The following is a 5932-nucleotide window of genomic DNA, read 5'->3' as shown; positions in this document are numbered from 1 at the left end:
GTGGCCTGGCCAGATGCTCACCGAGCAAAGGGATCTGTAGAGAAGTTGCATCTTTCTGACTCCCACTCTGCTTTGCTCTCTATGAACACTTCATTGCCTTTGCCCAGTCCCTGCTTGCCCCAGCCCAGGCCCTTAGAATGAGGCCATGAGATTGTAATTTCCTGGACCTCCTTGCTGCCACAGTCTCCTCCTGCAGCCCAGCCCGCTGTGTTGGTCTCCTGAGAGTCACTCAGGGACCAAGTCAGCGAGCCTCTCACCCCACACAGGCCATTGGTGTGGGGCAGCTCCCTGCAGGCACAGGTGTATCTGTGGGCAGGAACTCTGCTATGTTGTCCTCCACAAAGTGATGTCAGTCTCGGCCCCCAGGCTCGGGGACCCCGGCTCATCCAGGGAACCCACTCAGAAATGTGTGGTTGCTCTGACACTGCCAGAAAGAGGGATCCAGATGGAGGCCAGCTCCAGGAATGAGCTATACCTGAATTTTTGGCCTGGCACTGTCGCTGACACAATGACCTGTGAGTATGATGGTGGTGAGGGACCTCGGGAACGTGATGGCCAGGCACCCCCCGCAGATGAACCCCAGCTATCCCAGCAAAGGCAGAAGCAGACCCTGCCCCCAGCACCATGGCTTCCCGAGGTCACACGGCCAGTAGGTATGGGCCAGCCAAGATGTGTGCCCCTCTGCCTCAGGAGAGCCCTGGGCCTTGGTGAGACAGAAGTCGATTGGAGCTGGCTCAGTGGAAGCAGAGCTTACTGAAGGTAGAGTGTGACAGAGCGGGTCTGTGTGCAGGTGGGGTCTGGGGGCACCAAGTGGGCAGCCCGGGGCTGTAAGCTGTGGCAGAGTGAGGAGAGCAGTTTTGCAGCACAGGCTGGCATCTGGGGGCTGCGTGTCTCTTCTCTCCTGTGAGCACCAAGCAGGTGGCCCAGGGCTGTGACGGTGAGGAGAGCAGGTGCGGGTTCTGGTGGCTTGAGGTGGTCCTGCTTAGCATGCTGGGTCCAACCTGCCTGCAAACATTTTTCCTGTGTCTTTTTTTTTTTTTTTTCTGTCTGCCTCCAGGTAGGGCACGCAGGGCTTGCTGTGGGTCCTCTCAGCATCAGGTGGATATTTATGACTGGAGACCAGTTGTGGGAGGGGCTGCAGTCACACCTCTTGCAAGGGTAGGGCTGAGCTATTCCCACAGCCACGTATTACTCCTCCCACAGCTGCATTAGTCAAGGTTTTATTTGACTTCCTGGGTTTCATGGTGCATTGACACCTGGGGCCACCCTGACCCCTTTCTGGGCAGTTGAACCTCAGCGACAACAAGAGGTTCCCTGCAAGCCCTCCCTGTCCTGTGGAGGTGTTCTCTGCCAGGAGGTTCTAAGCCGGAACCTTTAGGGGATTCCCATCCTGCCTCAGCCAGCCCAGCTGGGAGCCCTCAGACCTGACCTGGAAGGAGGCCCTTGGGAACATGATGGCCTGGCGCCCCCTGCTGGGAAAGAAGTGGAAGAGGACACACTGGAAGACCAGAAGCTGGACCTGACGCCTGGAGGCAGGGGCTTCTCTGACTTCACCTTGGGCTCTCCCCTCACCCTCAGAGTGAGAGGTGCCCAGCTGAAGATGGCATCTGTTCTTGCTTCTGCAGGAGAGGCTGAGGCAGGCGCTGTGTGGGCCCAGGGAGTGGGGGCAGAGGGCAGCAGGGAGATGGTCCCAGGCCTTTAGGGCAGTGCTTAGGGCATGGCCGGCTGAGTGGGTGACCATGCTTGAGTCCAGAATTGACAGACCCTGGCAGATCCCATGATTCCAGCCTGTGTCAGAGGGGGGCCATTTTGTTGGGATGACAAAAGCCCAGGCCTGGCAGCCCATGGCCAGCACACTGGTGTTCCCCATCCCACCTGGAGCCCTGGAATAAGCTTCTCAGCCTGCTCAACTTGCTCTTGGGGTCCAGAAGAGGCTCTTCAGAGGGCTATGTGCTGTGAGCCCCGACAGGATGCAGAGAGGGGTGTGTGTTATGAGCCCTGACAGGGGTGTGTGCAGGGAGGCGTGTCTGCTGTGAGCCCTGACAGGATGCGGGGAGGGGTGTATGCTGTGAGCCCTGACAGGGGTGTGTGCTGTGAGCCCTGACAGGGTTGTGGGGAGGGGTGTGTGCTGTGAGTCCTGACAGGGGTGCAGGGAGGGGTGTGTGCTGTGAGCCCTGATGGGTTGCGGGGAGGGGTGTGTGCTCACTTTGGTGCAGCGAGGGTTTTTTTCCATGGAGTCTGTTTATGGTGCTTTGTGCTTATCATTCCCAGGCTCTGATGGGCCTAACTACAGCATATTGAGTGTGTTGATAAATCACTCATGTGGAGAAAGAGAAAGCCAACTGACATGACTCAAGCATTTCTGGGATTTAGATCATGTGTTTAGAAAAAGTCCTAGCAGGAAGTCAGGACTGCCAGCTGCCCAGTGTTGGTTTGTGGGCCTGTTGAATCAGCCAGGGAGCAGCCCTGTCTCACTGCCGTCCCTCCCGCATGTCATAGGGCAGCAGAGGTTAAGACCCCTTTGTGGGATCCTCACTTTTGGGTCAGCCCATGGAGTAGGGATGGAAGGCCAGTGGTGACCCTGAAGAGCATGCAGCAAGGCCATCCCAGAGGAGGTGCTGCAGCCCTCTCCAGGGAGGCCAGAGCCACTGCTCCAATCTCCATTTCCCCCTGAAAACCCGAGCCTTGCCCACACAAGCATCTCCTTCCTCTTCCCTCCCTGCTTCCCCTCTCTGCCACCTGTCTGTCATTCTCTCCCAATTCCCCCCTCCTTCCATTCTGTTTTTTAAATTTATATATATATATATAAATTATTATTATATATATATATATATTTTATTATATTATTTATGTATCTGAGGTGAAGGGGGATATTGAGGGAGAATCCCCACCCAGTCTCCCACCCACCCAAGGTCCCAGATGTGGGGCATGCTGAGATACTTGCTCAAGTGGTCTGAATAGTCTTCCAGTTATGGATCGCTGCCAGTCACATCACTCCCAGCTCGATTAGGTCATTGAAGAAGCCACTGATTGTCACAGTCCATCATGGAGTCTTCGTTTGCCCGGTATTTTGCTGCCCAATGTTTAGCTGAGGTGGTTGATTGACCTGTTCCGTCCTCTGTCCTCTCCTAGCCAGGGCTCTGAGTCCAGCAGTTTGATTGGGGAGATCACCAAAGAGACTTAGAGGTATTCCCAGATCAGATTCCCGCATGTTCCAGCTAGCACTGGTTCCGGCACAGTCCATCGCCACAATCAGTTGGTGGTTGTAATCGCTGGGCTGGCTCCGTTCTCAGTTCCGACTTGCACTGGAACCAAGGGTGTTGCAGTCCAGCCTGGTTCTGTCCAGCATGCACTCAACTCTTTCATCAACCAGTGGGGTCTGCAGCCCAGTTGGGGCGACCCACAATAACCGCCACCAGTCCCGCCCCTCACCCTGGCCTGCCAGTATACATAGCAGACTAATCCAGTCTGTCCCGCTTCCCATATGGCCCCAGTACCTGTCAATGGGCATTGAAGCTTAGTTCCCTCCAACCAACTCAACTCTCCAGCCCTCACGGATATTGCTGAGTGCCTCTCCTTCTAGCCACCCCAGCCCCCATCCTAGTTTTCATGCCCTCTCGCGGGAGTAGTGACCCAAGAGGGGGAACCCCACCACTTTCCTCTTGGGTCTCTCTCAGCCCCGGTTTATGATCTCTTTGGGTGGTTCTGTGGTTTGACTTGACAGAATTAGCTCCCAGTGCCAGCTTCTGCCAGCTGTCTGCGGTTAAGCCCAAACAATGTTCACCCACTCCAATTTATGCTAGAACCAGCAGGAATAATCAGCCCAAGCTGGCTTTTCCCTGTTCTAGTCCACGTGCGGCGCTCAGGTGTTTCCATCTTGTTGGTTCTTCGACCAACAAAAGGCTTTAATTTTACCATTTAATGTTTTTTAAAGATTTTTGTTCTGGTGTTTTTGTTGCCATATTCAGTACATCACTGCAGAGCCCTAGGCAATGAGGATTTCCCCTCTTTTCCCCTGACTGACTCATTTAAATTTGCAATCTGAGTTGAAGACCCCAGTGTAGTAGATGGGATATGTGTTATTCGTTTTTCAGGGGAGTTTGCTGTGTGTCAGCCGTGAGAGACATACATTTTCCTGATGGTGAACAAATAGATCCTGAGGTGCTCTGCTTCAATACTGGTGGAAATCATGGAAGGTAATTGTTAAATCAAGAGAACTGCCTTGCTTGCTAGCTTGACCCAGAGGCGTGCCATCCTTGTGTTCCAGTCTGTCCTCAGTGAGACAGTCAGAGCTGGTCTTATGGTTTGTCATCTCTACCCAAACTAACGTTGCAGCTGTTACAGCAGCTCACTGCTAGTGTGAAGCAGTAGTTCCCCGGGAGAAGGTGACACAGCGTGAGAGCTCTTCGTCCTGTACTGACAGCACAGTCACCCCCAGTTGAGTTGGCAGATGAGCACCCTCACACAAAGCAGTCTGTCTCAACACTTTGGGCTGCTATAACCATGATAAACACAGCTGGTCAACCCCAGAGGCCCATTACTCAAGGCTCTGGAGGCAGTGAGGGTTCTGTGTCAGGGAAGGCTGGGGGCTCTGTGTCAGGGAGGGCTGGGGACTCTGAGTCAGGGAGGGCTGGGGACTCCAAGTCAGGGAGGGCAGGAGGGCTCCGTGTCAGGGAGGGCAGGAGGGCTCCGTGTCAGGGAGGGTTGGGGGCTCCGTGTCAGGGAGGGCAGGGGGCTTTGTGTCAGGGAGGGCTGGGGGCTCCATGTCAGGGAGGGCTGGGGGCTCCATGTCAGGGAGGGCAGGAGGGCTCCGTGTCAGGGAGGGCTGCGGGCTCCGTGTCAGGGAGGGCAGGAGGGCTCCGTGTCAGGGAGGGCTGCAGGCTCCGTGTCAGGGAGAGCTGTCCTGCCACAGCCTCATGTGTGTGAGGGGGGGGGGAGGCAGGCCAGGGATACGAACATTTGGTCCACAATGGTCTCGGGGTTTTCTGGTTTTTCCTCTGCAGGGCTGCCTCTTCAGTGGTCCATGCGACAGGTAAGAGAGCCGAGCCATGGGTCATGGCTGCAGCCAGCTCTGGCACAGGTCTCTCAGGTCTGCATGGACTCCATGTAGCTGTCACTGTGCTGGTCAAGCCAGCTACTAAGCTCACTTCAAAAGGGAACGAGTTTACGTCTTAAATAAGAAATGAGAAAAGGATTCGTGAGCCTTTCTTATCTAGCACAATCTTGTTGTCGCAGCACATTTGGTCCAAAAATACCACAATATCAGGCTAGTCAGAAATACGGTGGCTATCTTTCAAATAACTGAAGCTCTTCTCAATTTCTGTTTTATTTACTTATCTGAGATGCCAGCAACAATTGAGGTATGGCCCTAACCTGGAGCCAAAGTCAGGAGCTAAAAACACATTACAGGTCTCCAATGTGGACAGAGGAACTAAGAGCCATTCCAGGTCTACCCCAAGGACGGCAGGAACCCAGGTACTTGAGCCATTGCTGCTGCCTCCTGGGATCTGCACTGGCCGGAAGCGGGAGCCCTGGATTTTGTACCTGCCAGCCAGTGGGAGACCAGGATACAGTCCCTGGCTCCTGGTGTGGGTCTGGCCCAGGAGCTGTCATGGCAGCCAGCAGATGGAAGACCTCTTTCTTTTTAGCTCTACCTATCTCTTCCTCTTGGTCATGCTGCCTTTCAAATAAATACATATAGAAATCTTTTAATATTAAGTATCAAGTTAATACAGTCATTAAGTTCTGCATGCTGCTGAATGTTGTCTAGTTTCATTAGTTACTGTAGATCATTTTATAGTATATCCTTATGCATAACATAATTGCCATATATAATATTACAGATTCACTACCTAGTAACACAGTAATAATATTATTGTCATATAGTTTTGGGAAATATTGCCATTTTGGACATAGTGCACGAAAGATTTGT

This window comes from Ochotona princeps, chromosome 17 (assembly GCF_030435755.1).
Source record: "Ochotona princeps isolate mOchPri1 chromosome 17, mOchPri1.hap1, whole genome shotgun sequence".
In the NCBI taxonomy this organism is placed as follows: Eukaryota; Metazoa; Chordata; class Mammalia; order Lagomorpha; family Ochotonidae; genus Ochotona; species Ochotona princeps.
Note: the sequence above shows the minus strand (reverse complement) of the source record.